General features: G+C 38.3%; 1 protein-coding gene across 2 annotated transcripts in view; it reads right to left on the bottom strand.

Moving 5' to 3' along the window:
- Positions 1-18,213, bottom strand: part of NIPBL (NIPBL cohesin loading factor) — a 215,362-nt gene extending 197,149 nt beyond the window's left edge. For both annotated transcript variants that reach the window (XM_056112225.1, XM_056112227.1), the window contains exon 1: positions 17,899-18,213. The gene's annotated coding sequence lies outside the window, so the exon portion shown is untranslated. The remainder of the gene's footprint in view (positions 1-17,898) is intronic.
- Positions 18,214-18,567: the final 354 nt, after the last annotated feature.

Genomic DNA, 18,567 nt, shown 5'->3' with positions numbered 1-18,567 from the left:
TCTAGGATACTTCACTTGATCTAGGGTATAGAATCAAATTGTCTCCATAGATGAGTATCAATGGATTAAGATTGTGCGTCTATAGTAGAGACATGCTTTACATGTGTGGGGCTCTGGCATCACATACAGAGACACAAAAGGTACTTATATTTCAATACCAAATGAACTTGAGCTGACTTTTTCTTTCTTAACAATTACTGTAAATATCACAAGTTAGCAGACTTCATTTTAAAATATAGTTTTTTTTTTAGATCAAATCACAAATAGAAAGGTAGTAGGGGGAGAGGGAGGAGAGAAAGTACAGTGAGCAGGGTGTTTGCCTTCTGTGCATCTGGCCCAGGTTTGACCCCCAGAATCCCATATGGTCCCCCAAGTACCTGCAGAATTAATTCCTGAGAGCAGAGACAGGAGTAACCCCTGAACAATGCTGGATGTGACCCCACAAAAATAGAGGCAGTAGCTGACAATAAAAATAACAAAAATGACAAACATTTGCTGAGTTCTTGCTGATAAAAATGATCAACTTTTGTTGGGGATTTACTGGAAGTACAGAACATATTTTTAAGCATTTTACATGTTATTCTTTCTGGGCTTAGGGCCGCACAAAAAATGCTCAGAGCTTACTCCTGGCTTTGAGCTCAGGGATCCCTCCTGGCGGTACTCAGGGAACAATACGAGGTGTCGAAGATGGAACCTGGATTGGCCACATACAAGGTAAGCGCCATACCTAGTGTAATATTGCTCTGACCCTTGCATGTTATTCTTAAGCTGTGTATCCAATATATACAAGATTATGCTGACTACTGAACAAAAAAAATTTAAATGCAAAGGCATCCTTCAGAACAAATCCTTTAGCTTACAACTTTTAATGTAATTGTAATATTCTTGTCAATTTGTATTTCATTTTTTAACTTTGATTTTCTTACCAATTATTTTGCCAAATTCATGTATAGTATTTGCCACTCTTCTTTCCTCAATTTACTATGACCGCACTAACCCTCTATAATTCACAACTCAACACATCTTTCCAGTCAATCTCTACTTTTAATTTTAATTCACTAAGCTTTGCTTACTAGGATACCTTCCTCCTTAAATTTTCACAGATAATGTTTTTATAAAGATAATGTTTTTATAAAGTAGAATTAAAACAAAGGGATCTTTTAAGTAGTCATTTAATATTTAGGAGGGGGATTGAAAAAAAGTTCTAGTACTGACTGCCTACAGCTTATAGCTAAACACATCACGGTCACGGTCACGGTCCTCCCGTTGTTCATCGATTTGCTCGAGCAGGCCCAGTAACGTCTCCATTGGAGACTTTGTTGTTACTGTGTTTGGCATATCGAATACATCACAGGTAGCTTGCCAGGCTCTGCCGTGCGGGCGAGATACTCTCGATAGCTTGCCAGGCTCTCCGAGAGGGGTGCTAAACACAAAGTAGTTGTTTAATTCTAGTTAAATACTAGAAAGGACTAGCCAATAAATTTATATACTTATCCAGAAAAAGGTTAAAAAAGTTTAAAAAAACTTCCAAGGTTTTTCTGATGTTACTTCTCTAAATAAAAATAAAAACAAGTAAATCCAAAACTTAAGTCACTTAGGTCCTAGGAAAGCACTACTTTTCATCTCCACATTATGACAGTCAATTGTACTATAGTACTGTCTTCCCGTTGTTCATCGATTTGCTCTAGCGGGCACCAGTAATATCTCCATTGTGAGACTTGTTGCTACTATTTTTGGCATATCGAATATGCCATGGGGAGCTTGCCAGGCTCTTCCATGTGGGCAGGATACTCTTGGTAGTTTGCCGGAATCTTTGAGAGGGGCAGAGGAATCGAACCCGGGTCAGCCGCATGCAAGGGAAACGCTGTACCCGCTGTGCTATCAATCCAGCCCGACAGTCAATTATTTTTTGATAAATCAGTTGATTCTATTATTTCTGCATGATACTGCTGAAATGCTGACTCTTTAAAAAATTATATAGGCATTTGATTATATTTGTAACCATAATCCCCTCACGAACAAAGTTAACAGTTTACACTGAAGAATCTCATTTGGGTATGGATTTAGCAGAAAACTAACCAAAGAAGGGGTTTTAAATGGTTTCACTCATTAAATATGAATAACTAAAGTAAACTAATTCAAATAGTAGTAACAGGAAGGGAAGAAAAGGGGATAGTATGAGTAATGAGTAAAGGGACCTTTTTAGCAGTGGGATATTACTAGAACTTTGGTTGGTGGGAATGGTGAATATATATATAGAGAGAGAGATGTGATGCACAAGCCAAAATTCCATACTACTGTAAATCAATGATAGAAAAGAAAAACTATAAAAGCTTATCTTACAATGTGTAAGAATCTTTTTTTTTTTTGGTGCTGTGAATAAAACCCTAGGCATCACATATGCAAGCTTTCTCTGTACCAGTGAGTCACATCCCTAAGATGAAAAACAAAAAATTTTAAGGGAGAAAAAAATTAAAAGTAGTCTTCAGATTAATCTGGATAAACAAAATACACCAGGAAATCCCTACATATAAAGTCTTCTTATACAACAGAAAAGCCTCATTGTACAAGACTCTTTAATAATTCTATGACCAAAGTAGTATTGTAAATATACAAAACTAAGTAAGTCTCAGAAAGAAATGATATAACTTCCAGTAATTTAAACTAAGTAGGATTTTAAAACCACATAGTATTTACATACTACTTTTAAGTTTTTTGTTTGTTTGAGAGCCACACTCAGCAATGCTCAGGGCTTATTCCTAGCTCTGCAGTAGCATTCAAGGATCATTCCTAGCTGGGCACAGGGGACTATATGGGATGCTGGAGAACGAACCTGGGCTGGTTCATTCACATGCAAGACAATCACCCGATCCACTGTGCTTTCTCTCCAGTTTTGATTAATGACTATTTAGAGAATCATTCTAGGTTAGTCTTCATATGACAACAATTTGACCAAGCCACTAAATTTTTCAAAATCCATTCCATCCAAAACGTGGAAAGTGATTCTCTATTTAGTATTCTTATAATTAGGCAAGAAAGTCATTTAAACTTAAAAAGTTTAAAAAGTTATGCATTAATTCCAATCTATTTATACCAGAGCTTTAAAATTAAACTGAATTTAATTAAATTTTTAATTTTTAATTTCAACAATTTAACTGAACTAAATTGGATAGTCTCAATTGTGAAAACACAGGAATTGCAGGATTTCTATATGATCTTAAAGTAAAATTTATGTATCTCTTTAAAAGCCTACATAGATTAGAAATGTCTTCCTAATTCATAATGTACCTTACCTAAGAATAAGTAACCTAATGTCTTCTGGACTTTGGGAATCTGGGAAATATTTTAAGACGACCATATCCACGAAAATGCCTAAAATTGTACCTTCCTTCCTCTACATCTATTACTGTCCTAGTCTATAATGATCTACATTTTTTATTTTACTGGACACTCATACTACCAGAACAGAGATTTACAAGTATGAAATCTGAAAGTAAAGTATTACCCAGCCTATCTACAATATTACTAACATCCAACTATCAAGGCTGGTTCCCTAATATTTGCTGAATTTCCTCTTCCATCTCACTGTCTCAGCTGAGATCTTATCAATTCATAAATGATTTCTCTCTCCTCCTACCTCTGTATTCCTATCCTCAAAAGAATTTCCACATATATAATTACTAAGTTTCTTGGTCCCCCCAATGCCTTAAAAAACTTTAAAAAAAAAAAAGAGCAAAATTCTCATAGGGCTATACATCCTTTTGTAAACTGAACTATGCTTGGTTCTGGAGATAATGCTTTTCTAGTATTATGATCCAATAATCTGCAGTTCTGCATTTTCAAAATCAAGCTGCTGCCCCACACTCAAAAGTCTAACTGGGCTTCAACATTTATTTTACACACTCTTTTCTAGTATACTTTAGATGAATACCCCCTCAGTGCTCCTACTGTATTCTAAATTCTTCCCTGTTTTATTTTACAGCAGGCAGTGTGGGCAGTGGACAGTGCACAGGGCTTACTGATCTGTGCTCCTGGTGTTGCATGGGGGCCCATATGCAGTGCCTGAGATGGAACTTAGCTGCATCCAAGTCAAGTGCCTTAACCTTTGTATTATTTCACTATTACTATCACATTAAATGTTTCATATCTCATATATCAAGATTAAGTAACGTGACTTATTTAAATATATTCCCAGCTAGAACAGAATCTTTATGCCCTTTTCTCTTTCAAATAAAGGCTCATCTACAACTCTATCTCTAAGAACTACTCTATTTGTTTATTTATATTTCCTTATCTACAACTATATCTCTAAGAATTTAAATTCCTCCCACAGGATCCCTCCTTTTCACTTGTCCATAAAAACCCTAAAACCTAAAAATTATCAGAGAACAGCTTCACAGTTTACAATTGGAAAAATATGCCTTAACCAAGATCCTAAATGTCACTTGACTAATAGCTGTTTACATTCTATGCTAACTTCACTATGTAATTCCTCCAACTTACACACACCCAGTTTGAAAAATCCTTAATCTTTATCAACAAGTAGCTTAAAACTAAATTGAAAAAAAATCACAGCCACAATGATGAAGAAAATGATCATTTAAATGACCTTATTTAAATGCTACTTTAGAGAACCCACCTTTTTTCATAGTCCCATTTATTTATTTATTTTTATTGAATCACCGTGAGCTACACTTACAAAGCTTTCATGTTTGAGTTTCAATCATACAATGATCAAACACCCACCCCTCCACCAATGTACATTTTCCACCACCAATGTCCCCAATATCCCAGCCCCCATCCCATTCCACCCCTCCCCCTGCCTCTATTATGGCAGACAGTAAGGGAACCTATACTTTTTTTTAATTTATTTTTTAAATTTTATTGAATCACCGTGAAATAGTTACAAGCTTTCATGTATGGGTTACAATGACAAACACCCTCCCTCTACCAGTGCACATTCCCCACCACCAATATCCCTGGTATACTCCCCCTTTCCCACTCTCCCCCTGCCTCCATGGCAGACAACAGTCCCCATACTCTCTACTTTTGGGCATTATGGTTTGCAATACAGACCCTGAGAGGTTATCATGTTTGGTCCTTCATCTTCTTTCAGCACACATCTCCCATCCAGTTCCTCAAGCCATCATTTTCTTAGTGATCCCTTCTCTATTCCAGCTGTCTTCTCCCCTTTGCTCATGAGGCAGGCTTCCAGCTATGGAGCGATCCTCCTGTCCCGTGTATCTACTATCCTTAGGTGTCAGCCTCATATTATGTTGTTTTATACTCCACAAATGAGTGCAGTCCTTCTATGTCTGTCCCTCTCTTTCTGACTCATTTCACTTAGCATGATACTCTCCACGGCTATCCATTTATAAGCAAAGTTCATGACTTCATCTCTCCTAACAGTTGCAAAGTATTCCATTGTGTAGATGTACCAAAGTTTTTTTAACCAGTCATCTGTTCTAGGGCACTTGGGTTGTTTCCAGATTTTGGCTATTGTGAACAGTGCTGCAATGAACATACAGGTACAGATGTCATTTCTACTGTGCTTTTTACATAGGGCTATACATCCTTTTGTAAAATGGACTGTGCTTGGGTCTGGAGACAACACTTTTCTAGCATTATGATCCAATAATTTGCAGTTCAGGATATATTCCCAGAAGTGGTACTGCAGGGTCATATGAAAGCTCAATTTCTAGTTTTTGAAGGACTATCCAGGGAACCTATTTTTGATGGATGGAATAAAGACCTCAAGGAGAGCAAGGAGGAGGTTCTACACATAAAGACATGTTACTGTTGCATTTTTATAGGATTTTTATTCTTGCCAAGCAGGGAATTGAACTCAAAGCCTCACAAATGCAAGGTAAGTGGCTCTACTACCAATACTACCAAGCTATATACATTGATCTTCACTTGTAGACCCACTGCCAAAAAAAAAAAAAAAGTGAATGCAGATTAAATGCCCAGCAGTAGAATGAAAAGTATGGCTTATCCACTGACAAAAATATTAATAATGTTAAATGACTGTAAACATTATAAGAAATGATTTTAAAAGCCTTTATGATATAAAATGAAGCTATATATATATATATATATATATATATATATATACCAGTAATACCCATTTAACCACAATTACACTGTAGGGATAATTTCTACTAAAAAACTAATAGGGGCCAGGGATGTAGCACAAGTGGTAGAGTACATGCTTTATATATTATGTCCCTGGGTTTAATCCCAACATCACTTGGCCCCAGAGAACTGCTATTTTTGAGCCACAGCAGAAGCGACAAAAAATCCAGTAGGAAAAAGGCAATATAAGAAAACAGATTCTGTTCCCTCCTGGGTCTATTCCTCCATCCCTCTTAGAGAGCCCAGCAAGCTACCGAGAGCATCCCACCCGCACAGCAGAGCCTGGCAAGCTCCCCGTGATGTAGTCGAGATGCCAAAAACAGCAACAAGTCTCACAATGGAGACGTTTCTGGTGCCCGCTCGAGCAAACTGATGAACAACGGGAGGACAGTGCTACAGTGCGAACCCTTCCCAACGAGCTTTTTTAATAGGAAAAAAAAAGTGAGTAAAGTTTAGCTCAGGTTTCTGAAAATGTTTTAACTTGCAAGTCACACAATTATCTTTACTGAACATACTAGAAAACCTCATTTTGGTTTTCATAAAAACTAAGAAAGAGAAAGTGGTTAAGTGATGAGCTTTTTATAAAGAATTCTAAGATTCTGATTACTATCTTCTAGAGGAAAATATCAGAATCACCTAGAATAATATAATTAGTGTAGGTAACAACACTGCTACATATAACATGTTAGAGATACTCAGGTAGTGAACTTCCTCCTAAGGAAGTTCCAAGCTTATAAAGCACTACATCATTTCAAGTTCTAGTATCACCTAATACTGTAACACACAATGACATATACCACAAACCACAAACTACTAGAAAAGACTGAAAAACTGTAACACCTTCCTCTTCACTTTCCTATCACCTCTCCTAGCTCCTAATATGCATATATGGATTACACTGCTTACTTTAGACGTACTAATTTGTCCCATAGCAGTGAGGATGAAGTACAAAGTTAACACTCAGAATCAGAAAAATAAATAAATAAAACTGTAGTAGGAATTAAAGAGTAAAAGTCTGTATGAATCTTTCTCCTATCCAGCTAAGCAAACCTAATTGTCCAGATAAGAGAAACTGAATTACTCCAATTCTTTAAAGTTTGTCCTACCTGTTCTATTATTCAACAATTACTTGAGTTCTATGTGCAAGGCACCAGAAACTCTGTAACTAGACAAGATTCCTCCTTCAGATTCTGTAAAATGCTTTTAGATTCAACCCATTTTCTCAAAAACATGGTAATTAGCTTTAGAGCAAAATACAGTAACTTTAGTTATAAAGTCTAGTGCAGAAAAAAAATGTTTGCTTTGCTCTTCTAGACAGCATTACATTTTAAGATGCCATTCATAAGAGAGATTCCCAGGGTTATTTAAAGCACTAAGTGGTTCCTTCCATTGGACTGGGGGATAAAAGGATAATTTCTCATTCTAAGGAGGAAGGTTATACAAAACTAAGCAATAACTTCAAACCAACAAACAAGTCATCCAGTTACATATCTGACTCCTGCTATTAAAAATGTTTGCACTCCAGTAACTGAACGGTATAATACCCCAAAGTTTATGTTACTTTATGTTACTTACAATAAAAGTGAAAATTTAATTCAAGTGAAATTGCTTTCCAGTGGAAGAAAATCAATTATAAAGTCCTTCCTTGGGCTTTCCTATCTTTCCATTTTCTTTTCAACTCAAACTGCTCCTGAACACAAACATACAATACTGAAATAAACACACACATACATGAACTGTAGTAAAAGATACAAAAGCACAAAAGCTGAGTTCAAACTATTCTAGTTGTAAAAGAGCTGTAAGTCAGAAGCCTTAAATTTTAGTTATATAAAGGAAATGTGTGAAGACAGTTGCAATAGGGATAGATAACCTAAGTTACTTTTTATAGTAAATATTACACTTTAATCTTATGTATCAGAGCCCATGCTTATGCAAAAAAGTATCCTAATACCAAATATGTAAATATACATTTCTTTCATTTTACCTCTAAATATTTTTTTAAATGCTTGAAGGTGGGGCCATAGAGGTAAGAGGCATGCCTTAAATACAGTCGACTCTGATATAATCCCTGGTACCACATGGCCCCTCCAGCATCACCAGGTAGCCCTAGAGAGCACAGAGCAACACCAGGGTTGTCTTGAAGATCACCAGCACCATAGGATCCAAAAAGCACCTGAAAGCTGACAAGCACCACAGTCTTAGGCCCTTGCTCTGAATTGTAGGTCTGGTGGGCTCAAAACTAGGAGGCCCCTGGGGAGCCTTCTAAGTGCATATTGGGAGGGTCCCCTGCAAAACTCTCACCTCCAACTGCTTTAAGTTACTTCATATGGTAAATTAGAAATACATGCCCAGTCTCTGAAAACTGAGAGATTCAAGTGATATTCTGGTAAGTATGAATGCCAAAACTGAGTAAATAATTGGACTGAATGTTTCTGATAGTTTCCTTTCTATAGTCTTTCAGTCATACCAGTTGTCTTCCTAGTCTCAAGCTGAGCTGTGCACCACTCCGTTTATGCATTACTTACTTGTGCCTTCCTGTCCCTTGGACTTAAATACCCTAGGGCCACACAGCAGGTCATATGACACTGTCCTCCCATTGTTCACCGATCTGCTCCAGCGGGTACCAGTAACTTCTCCATTGTGAGATTTGTTACTGTGTTTAGCATATCGAATATGCCACTGGGAGCTTGCCAGGCTCTGCTGTGCAGGCAAGATACTCTCAGTAGCTTGCCAGGCTCTCCGAGAGGGGAGGAGGAATTGAACCTGGTCGGCCTTGTGCAAGGCAAAAGCCCTACCAGCTGTGCAAAATATTAGATGTCTGGTAAACAGCTATATCTGTCTCAAGAGAAATATGTATTGGGAGACAGATTTGTTGAGTTACCAGCATTAAGGCAGAGAGCATTTATTAAGTCATGTGAATAGATGAGATGAGCAGGAGGAGAGAACAGTGTTTAAGGGATAAGCTGAAGAAAAAGAACTTGCCAAAGAATCCACAATTGAGAGGTAAATAGGGGAAGAACTGACTTATATCCCTGAATCCAAGAGAGAACTTTAAACATGCAAAAAAGGAGTGAGGAAAAGCAAAAAAGCTGGTTAAATTAAATGATTTTTAAAAAGAATCACCTAGAATAATATACTTTGTTATTACTTTTAGAATAGCACTAGTTCTCTCTCTAACTTTTGGGGAAGGGGAGGAGAGCTTCTCAAGCAGTCCTCAAGTGGTTCTAAAGCCTGGCAATACTCAGCTTCCACCCCCAGTACCACTTATGGTCCCCTAAGTCCCTGCCAGGAGTGATCTGAGCACAGAGTCAGTACTAAGTCCTAAGCAATGCCAGGTGGTGGCCCAAAACCAAAAAAAAAATAAAAATCAGTCACTGTGATTTACAATTTTACAATATTGAGAATAATATGGTTTCATGTGGGCTGGAGCAATAGCAGAGCGGGTAGGGCATTTGCCTTGCACGCGGCCAACCCGGGTTCGATTCCTCCATCCCTCTCTGAGAGCCCGGCAAGCTACCCAGAGCATCCCGCCCACACGGCAGAGCCTGACAAGCTCCCCATGGTGTATTTGATATGCCAAAAACAGTAATAACAGTAATAACGAGTCTCACAACGGAGACGTTACTGGTGCTTGCTCAAGCAAATTGATGAACAATGGGAGGACAGTGCTACAGTGCTATGGTTTCATGTATACAACATTTCAATACTTCATCCAACCCAACCCACCCACCAGTGTCCATTTCCCTTCATCACTGTCTCAGGGTCATCATCACTCCCATACACATCCCCTGCCCCATCAGCACTCGCCCACACCTCACTGCCATGGTAAGTTCAGTTCTATCAACCAGTCTTAGATTCTTTTACTCTGAACTATTTTTATTCCTTTATATCACATATATCAGAGAGGTCATTCTGTACCTGTATCTGCCCTGGCTGAATAATGTTGAAAGGAAAACAGTAATTTATTTTTGGTGCCATTTTATTATACTACCACTCCTCATGTTCTGAACTATATAAAACAAGTGATGCCTATATTTATGTGAAAAGGCAATGATTCTAAGAATATTTAACTTATAGTATTATTAATATAAAAACATTTAATAATAATGTCAATTACAAAAATTTTGGAGGTGAGGGGTATAAGTGAACAAGTAAAATTATGTTCAATAATAGAAACAGAAGATCTGAGAAAACATCTAAAGCTACTCAAAGTGCTTTTTGACAGCAGCACCAAACTTTAAAGATTACATAAAGTTCTATTACAAAATTTAGTAACCAACACACTAACCAGTGCATGCAATGATACGTATAATTCTCAAAACCCAACACCTCAGAACATCATTAGGGTGGCCCAGGAAATCCTGGACACTAGAGGGCCTGGGAAGCAGGAGTGGCACTGCATCCTCCAGTTCCAAACCACTGGCTAAGTTGGATGAGAATTAATAGAAGTGGCACCTAAGGCCCCTGAGAACTCAACAAAACAAAACACCCCCCACCCCCGCCCCCAACACACACACATACAATGTCTCTATGATTCCATTTTTATTACATTCCAAAAAAGAGAAAACTGTAGAATAAATCAGATCTTGTTGACAAAGGCTGGGTTAAGAAACATGACAAAAGCACTTATGGGAAAACTGGGGAGTGGGGGGGAGACGGTAGTGGTAGTGGGTGCAAAACTCTATGTGTGTTGAAATTCATCAAACTATCTCTAAAAGAGAGAATTTTACTCAGTCTATATTACACCACAAGAAGCCTCACTTTAAAAAGGTAAATGTTGGGGCTGGAGTGATAGTACAGCGGGTAAGGTGTTTGCCTTGCACACGGCCGACCCGGGTTCGATTCCCAGCATCCCATACTGTCCTCTGAGCACTGCCAGGAGTAATTCCTGAGTGCATGAGGAGTAACCCCTGTGCATCGCCAGGTGTGACCCAAAAAGCCAAAAAAAAAAAAGGTAAATGTTAGTATATATCACTATTTCAATTTAATAACACTTTTACTGTGCATTATTGTTTTCTAGATAATTTGCCATACATAAAGCATAAATTTCCAAAGAAAACCTGTAAATCTCAAGCTTAAAGCAAGAAAGTATTTAGATACCATCTCTCTTGCAATACTTTTCAGTTTTTTGATCCCCAGTTCTATTGCCCAAGGAATCAAAACTAATTTTAAAAACCCTTCTTATACTTTTATGATAATCATTAATAGTCATAAAAAGGAACTGTTTAGTAAATGTTCTTAACCCCTAAAAAAAGAATTCGAGGATACATCTAATTAAAAAAAATCTACTTTAGAACTAACACAAAATTATATTTTTCGCTAATTTTAGGTTTAGAACTTTATCTTTAAGAAAATCAGGCATGAGAAAGAGCTCAATAGGCTGAGCTGGTGCTTCACACGCAGGACAAGTAGTCTTCCCAAGCACTGCTGGTGTGGCTCAAAACACATCCCCTGCCCATCAAATTTTTTTTTTAACTTTTTACTGAGCACTGTGAGATACAAAGTCACAAAGCTGATCATTGCTGGGTTTCAGTCATAACCATTCCAACACCCATCCCTCCACCAGTGTTCATTTCCCACCACCAATGTACCCAGTTTCCCTCTCGCCACCCTCCCCCCAGCCTGTCTCTATGGCAAGCACTTTCCTTTTTTCTGTCTGTCTGCTCTCTTTTTCTCTCCCCTTCCCCATAAATATTTTAATAATGCTCCTAAGATATGTTTGACACACTAAAGAAATCTCTCTTTTCTGCCAAGGGGTGTGTGTGTGTGTGTGTGTGTGTGTGTGTGTGTGTGTGTGAGTGAGTGATTTATTGAAGTGATAGGTTACAAAATGACACCAATATAAATTATGTCTGATGTCTAATGTATTCTCAAAAATACTTAATTCTTAACATTTTTATAGAAAATAAGTCAAGAAATCAGAGAGACAGTACAATGGGTATGGTGCTTCCCTTGCACAAGATTCACTGGGGTTCAATCCCCAAGCACCTTAAATGGTCCCCAACAACACCAGGGATAAGCCCTGAGAGTACCACCAGGTGTTGCCCAAAACCCCAAAAAAAAAAAAACCCCTCAAGAATCACAGTATTATAAAATAAATCAGTTAAAACTGACCAACACATTTTGGAACATATCTATTGGTATTTTTATTTTATTTTGGTTTGGTTTGAGGGCCACACCCAGCCATGCTCAGGGCTTAGTTGTAGCTCTACTAAACTCAGGGATCACTCCCTATGATGCTGGGGACCATATATGGTGCAGGGGATCAAACCAGAAGGAGCCGCATGTGAAGCAGGCAAGCACTTTACTGTACCATGGAATATCTCTTTTAAAATTATCTTCTGGATCTCCTTTTAAGTCACTCAAGAAAATAATCTCACCATCACCAACCAAATCTCCTCTCTTTATCAAAAATTGTATTTGTAATTTCTGGTAGAGGTAGGATAGTACAAAGAATATGTATGAGTCTTAGGGGACTTGGGGTTGAAATCATATTGAAATACACATTTCAAGACAAATTTTTTAGACAAGATGAGCATCAACTTCCTTGTGTATAAAAAGGAGAGCACTATCACCCCATTAAATAACAGAGGTTCTAATCATGACATAAAGAGTAGCAGTTAAGATTGAAGGATAAAGCATTACAAAAACTCCATTTAAAACTTTGGAGTTGTTTCTCCATTTTCTTCCACTTGTTAGTGGGGTGACCTTGAACTCGTCACTTAAACATTATCTTATATGTGTTCTCTCAAGCATCTTAGAATAATTAAGTATAACCCAAGTAAAAGTACACGTTGTAAACTAAAATAAAAAATCTCCTGGTAGATTCTGGCACATGAAAATAACTCAGTAATATTTATATTACTATTTATTACTGTAATTATGTAAAAGCTCTCATAGACTACCTCATATACACATAAAGCACTTGTGAAATACTAGTTTTCCTAAACCATGTTCTAAGTACTTTTTAATAACTATAAAACTCAAACAACACCCCCCCCCCAAAAAAAAGATGTGCCATTAAGGATAAGAAAGACTATCTCAAAGATTCTAAAAATATTTAGCATTTCCATAACTATGTAATGACAACAGGTCTAGAATAAGTACACAACTCCAGAAGCTGATGGTATTAAAAGGTGAGACATTCTCTAACTATATAAATACTAGAATTAAAAATATATTATCAGAAATGCTAATTTATAAATTCAACTAACTTACTGAATTGGTCATATATATTTTTACTAATAACACCTTTTGATGCTAAAATTTCCCATTCTAAATACAGCCATTTAAAAATAATGTTCAGATCAATTTTTTTTAGAAACTTAAAGTTAAAAATTTCAGAAATTACACAACATACTCAAATTAAAAATATCAGAAAAAAATCTGATTCAAAAACACTATATTCAGTATAGATAGCTCAATTCTCTTAGTTCTTGGCCTGAAGTACATAATTTCCTTGAATACATTATAAGTATTTAATCAATTGAGCAATCAAAGTATATTATGATTTCACTTCACTAACACTAAAACTGTGGAATTCTAAATCAGATCAATCATTTACTAATAACAGATAATGGGCAAAGTTCTAGCTTTTAGTGTCTTAGTTTCCAAATCTGTAAATTGTGGAGACTAACTTACTTTGTGAGCATATTAAAGAATATTATAAAAGTATCAGAGACATACTTAACACAATTCCTGGCAAATAATGAGTCCAAAAAAGGTACATTTCCCGTTGTACCAAAGATAATCTCTCTTAATAGTATCACATTGGGACTAAACGTAAAGAATATATCTAAGACATAATGTGACACGACAAAATCTCCATTCATTAAATTGGCCCCCAATTTACACCAAAACAATACACAAGAGGAAAACCAAAAAGCACTTTAGTTATACTTAAACTTGGGGAAAAAATTCTTAGCACATAAAATACCTCTTACTTAACATTACAATGAAGACCTTCGAGATTTTTAATTGCCTTTAATTCTAGACACATAGAATTTCACTTATTTCAGTAGAATTCTTGGAAAAAAAACTTTCAGAAAATCCATAATTATCATTTATTACATATTTATTTACTACTATAATAAATAGTTAATGTACTAATATTTAAGATAGACATTAGTAAATAAACTCAACACAAAACACAAGGTCAGAAGTTCTACTATGAAAGTACTACTTTCATACAAAGCAAATACAACAAAGAGAAGGAAAGCACTTTGAGTTCAAATCATTGAGAAAGTCACAAATGGTATCAGTGCCAGCCCTGAGTAATACCTTATTTCATGACCCAAGCTCAGACATTTCTTAAAGCAACATAATCTGATAAAATTCGAATGACAATTAGGGAATTCCTTACTATTGCACATATCTACTGCACATTAGGGAATTCCTTACTACTGTACAAATCTACAGAAACCATGTGAGTGTCAAAAATGGAAATTATGTTGGTCACTTATCTCATCACAGGGAAATGAGAATATTCATCAATGAACTCAAGTCATTTTGAAAAAGGACCAATTAAAAAATACAGAAAAGAATTATAAGTAACAAAGCAGAAAATAGTTTTCTTAAGTATATTTTAAAATAATTTTATACAACCATAAATAAAGTCAACTCTAAATATTCTAAATATTTCTAAAATATTCTAAATTATTCTACATATTAACTTTTAAGTTGAACTGTAACACAGAAGAATTCACATGTTTCTATAGCAAGCTGATGAACTGTATCATAAATTAATTTAGGGAGACTTAAAAAAAACAGGTATTTTTAGTTTGTAGTCTAGCCCCAAATAGTTTCATGTATGAGTCAATATAATCATCACATTTTTAAAAAATTTACTAATAATCATCATGTAGAAAACAAAACTAGATTTACAATGCTGACAACTTTCACTTTTATTTCCCAAAGAGAATCTTATATGGTCTTTAAGTAGTTTTTCTTCATCTTAAAGGTGGGCATTATAATGATCCCTACCACAGATCATAATGCTTCCAAATAACTTGAAACAAATTGTTGAATCAAAAGGAAGCATCAGACAGACTCTCCTCAAAACACAGACTTTTCAATATTTTAAATCTGATTCACTAGATTAAAACATTTCAGGTAAATTTTAACTTTGCTAACTCAACAAGTAATAAACCACGTTGTCAAATTTTCCTTTATTAGAAAATATTTCCCCAGGTAACATAACTACAAGATAGGGCATTTATTTATGGCTATCTCCTTTCACTAAAATTATTATTTAAAAGAAATACATGATCAGCCATTTGTGATTATCACCAATAGAAAAGGTAGAGCAGATTATTCATAATTCCTTCTAACTAAATTACCAAAATTTAAACTTTTTAACTTCCTCAAAGTTTTTAACTGAATTTTACAAAGTTTTCTTCTTTAACATAATCATCTAAATTGATTGGGACCAAACTAAAAATATTTTTAACCTACTTTGGAGAACTGCTTATAGTATCTTAATGAAAGTTATCACACAACCTTATATTACTTGCGGATTAGTAAATATGTACGCAGAGTTAGTAAAATAAGATCTTAAAAACTAGTTCACTTTAAATTCGAAGTCACAAGCGCGCACGCATAACACACACACACACACACACACACACACACACCCGTGATGTAAACATATCACATTGCTTCAAACATCTGTAAGAAAGCTCCCTTTAACTCTAAAAATAAGTTGCTTCAGTTAATAAAAACCAAGTCATGCAGAACTCTTCACCATTACATTTAGTATAAATATGTTCATCCCCATACAAAATATATCAATATTTTATCCAAATAAAAGTTGTAAGGACAATCACAAGAATATGTTTTTATTTATTCAAAGCCACCCCCTCCAATCCTCCGCTTTCTTAACAAGTGTTCCTCCCTTCAGTATCCGCCCACCCAAACTCCCCCCCCCCTCCTTAGACACCCCATCCGCGTGCCCCCCACCCAGTGGAGGCCTGAGGCCCTGTAGCAAACAGTGTCTAACAGGAGCAGGCAGCACAAAGACAGGAATGGGAGATTAGTGGGAGGGAGGGAGGCCGGGATTGGGGCTCAGCAGGAGCTTCAGGCTTTTTAAAATTCAAACTGCTCCCTGACCAATACAAATCACGGACACGCTACTGACTACTACACGGATTTATAGCATTAAAAACATGCCGAGTACGTGACAGCTATATTAACTTCACTCTTTTAAACATTTATCCATACGTGAGCAGGAAATGTGGAACAATTTGGTTTAACCAGAGCGCTAAACTTGAAAATAATCTTCAGAAAAGTTACTTATTTTACAATGACAGTAATAATTTAATGAGACACAAAAAAAATAGAACCAATGTAACACCCACCCGAAAAACAACGGACTTTGTTGAGCAGTCTTGCTTCATTTTAACCAATAAGAGTTTTCCTTTAGAGGACAAAGTATCAAAACAATTTAGCCCAGGTACATTTCTTTTTTTCTATATGATTTTTAAGACTGAGAACTTTCAAATTAACTTTTTCCCTTTCATGAACTACGGTATGAATGCATCCATAAACAAACTCTTAAACACTTAACTCACTCGGAAACACAATCTGTTAAACTAGAACTGGTATTTTTCTCCAACATTTACAGATACATTTGACCTATTAAAATGACACCTCTCTCATTACACAGTCAAACATCATGGACACAAACAGCCAATGACAATCCTGGGACCTCAAGAAGATCTGCCCTGACATGAAAGGATGGCACCTTCTACTTTTCTTTTAACCTCCCAAGGATTTTAATCATAACTTAATTTCTACCCTTTTGAAGAAAATCGGTTTCACCTCTATCCAGCATCAAATTCTAACATCTGAAATTCTTGTTAGGGTTCTACACGTTTAGATCCGGGAGTACCTGGGTGTCTTATGTAGAGGCGTCTAAAACTGTCCTTATATAACGAGTACCAATATAAAGCGGCAGGGCAAACCTGTCAAGTACTTTATACTTGTTTCTGAATAAAAAAGTCCATGTGCAACACACACTGTCACACGACAGAAAAGCTGCGGAGGGTGGCTAATACGCGGTGTCTACGCTATGGTTTTCTATATTAAATATTCATGTGGACTGAATTCTTTCCAAGAAAAAGGAAAGAAAGAAAACGAGTCTTCATTAAACTTTCCAACGTCCAAACAAGTTTTACAGTGGGCAAGAATTAACCACTGGGTCCGTGTCTGAGTATTTACATTTGTCTCACTAACTGAAACTACTTCCTCCCTTCATGGGGTCACAGGGGGAAGAAGGGGGGTTGTTTGTTTCACCGGGACGTTCCCCACTCCCGGACCAGGAAAGTTGTAAATATGGGGACGATCAGGGCACATTTGCTGTTAGTTGTATTGTTTCCGCCTCCTCACTAGCTACGGCTCTTCTCCCAGGCGAGGCCTGTCACCGACCAGCAGTAGCTCCGCTCAGCCCGGAGCTCTCCTAATCCCCGAGCTCAAGTAGATTCCGCTGGCCCGCGGCCTGCACTCTCCGCCGGGCCTACGCCTCCCCGGCCGCCCGGCAGGAGCCCCGGCGCCGCCACCGGAGCCGGCCGGGAGAGGGTACAAAACCCCCGCCACCCAGGGCGGCTGCCGCCTGAGAGGAGCGAACTCCAGACTCGCCCGTGGAGGAGACCTGGGGCCGCTAAGGAAACGGCGGGGAGGGGAGCGAGGAGGAGAGACGCTGAGGACCTGGCGCTGGCGCCGCCGCCGCCGCCGCCGCCGCCGCCGCAATAAAGAGCAGGAATTTACCTGGGCGAATCGGCGTCTGAATCCGAGGGGAGGCCGAGGCCGCGGTGGCGAGAGACTATAATCCGGGCCGGGTGGGGGGGTGGCTACGGCTCCTCTTCCGTCTCCTCAGTGCGGGGAACATGTAGAGCCGGGGGGAGACCAGCCGAGAAGACAAATCGCTGCTTCTTCTTCCTCCTCCTCCTCCTTCTCCCACATAGAAACACTCACAAACACCCGACCGGGGCCCGAGCTACCGGGGGGGCATCGCCGCCGGCCCGGGAACCAATCCTCCAGTCGGCGGGGGCGTCCCTCCCTGCGGCTTGGTGGTGTCGGGTGAGTCGGTACCGACGGAGGGAGGGGGGGGAGGGCGGGGGGGAAGGAGCCCTGTGTGTGTCTCTCTCTCGTTCCGTCTCTCCCTCTCAGAACAAAATGCCGACCGGAAGTGCAGCTGCAGGAATGACTCCCTCCGCCGGCGCCAAACACTAACAACCACCCCCTCTTCCCCACTCCACTTCCGCCACCGCCGCCGCCGCCGCCACCGCCACTTCGGCTCGCGTCCTCCGTCGCGCGGCCCCGCACTGCGCCGGGGGCCGGTAGCCGGGCGGCGGCCACTCTCCTCTCTGCCTTTCGCCTCGGGGTGGCTGTGGATCTTGCCTTTCACTGTCGATCCGGCGGGAACCGCGTTGGCGC

This window comes from Sorex fumeus, unplaced genomic scaffold (genome assembly GCF_029834395.1).
Source record: "Sorex fumeus unplaced genomic scaffold, SorFum_2.1 ptg000015l, whole genome shotgun sequence".
NCBI lineage: Eukaryota > Metazoa > Chordata > Mammalia > Eulipotyphla > Soricidae > Sorex > Sorex fumeus.
The sequence above is the reverse complement of the archived record's forward strand: the minus strand, read 5'-3'. Positions and strand labels throughout refer to the sequence as shown.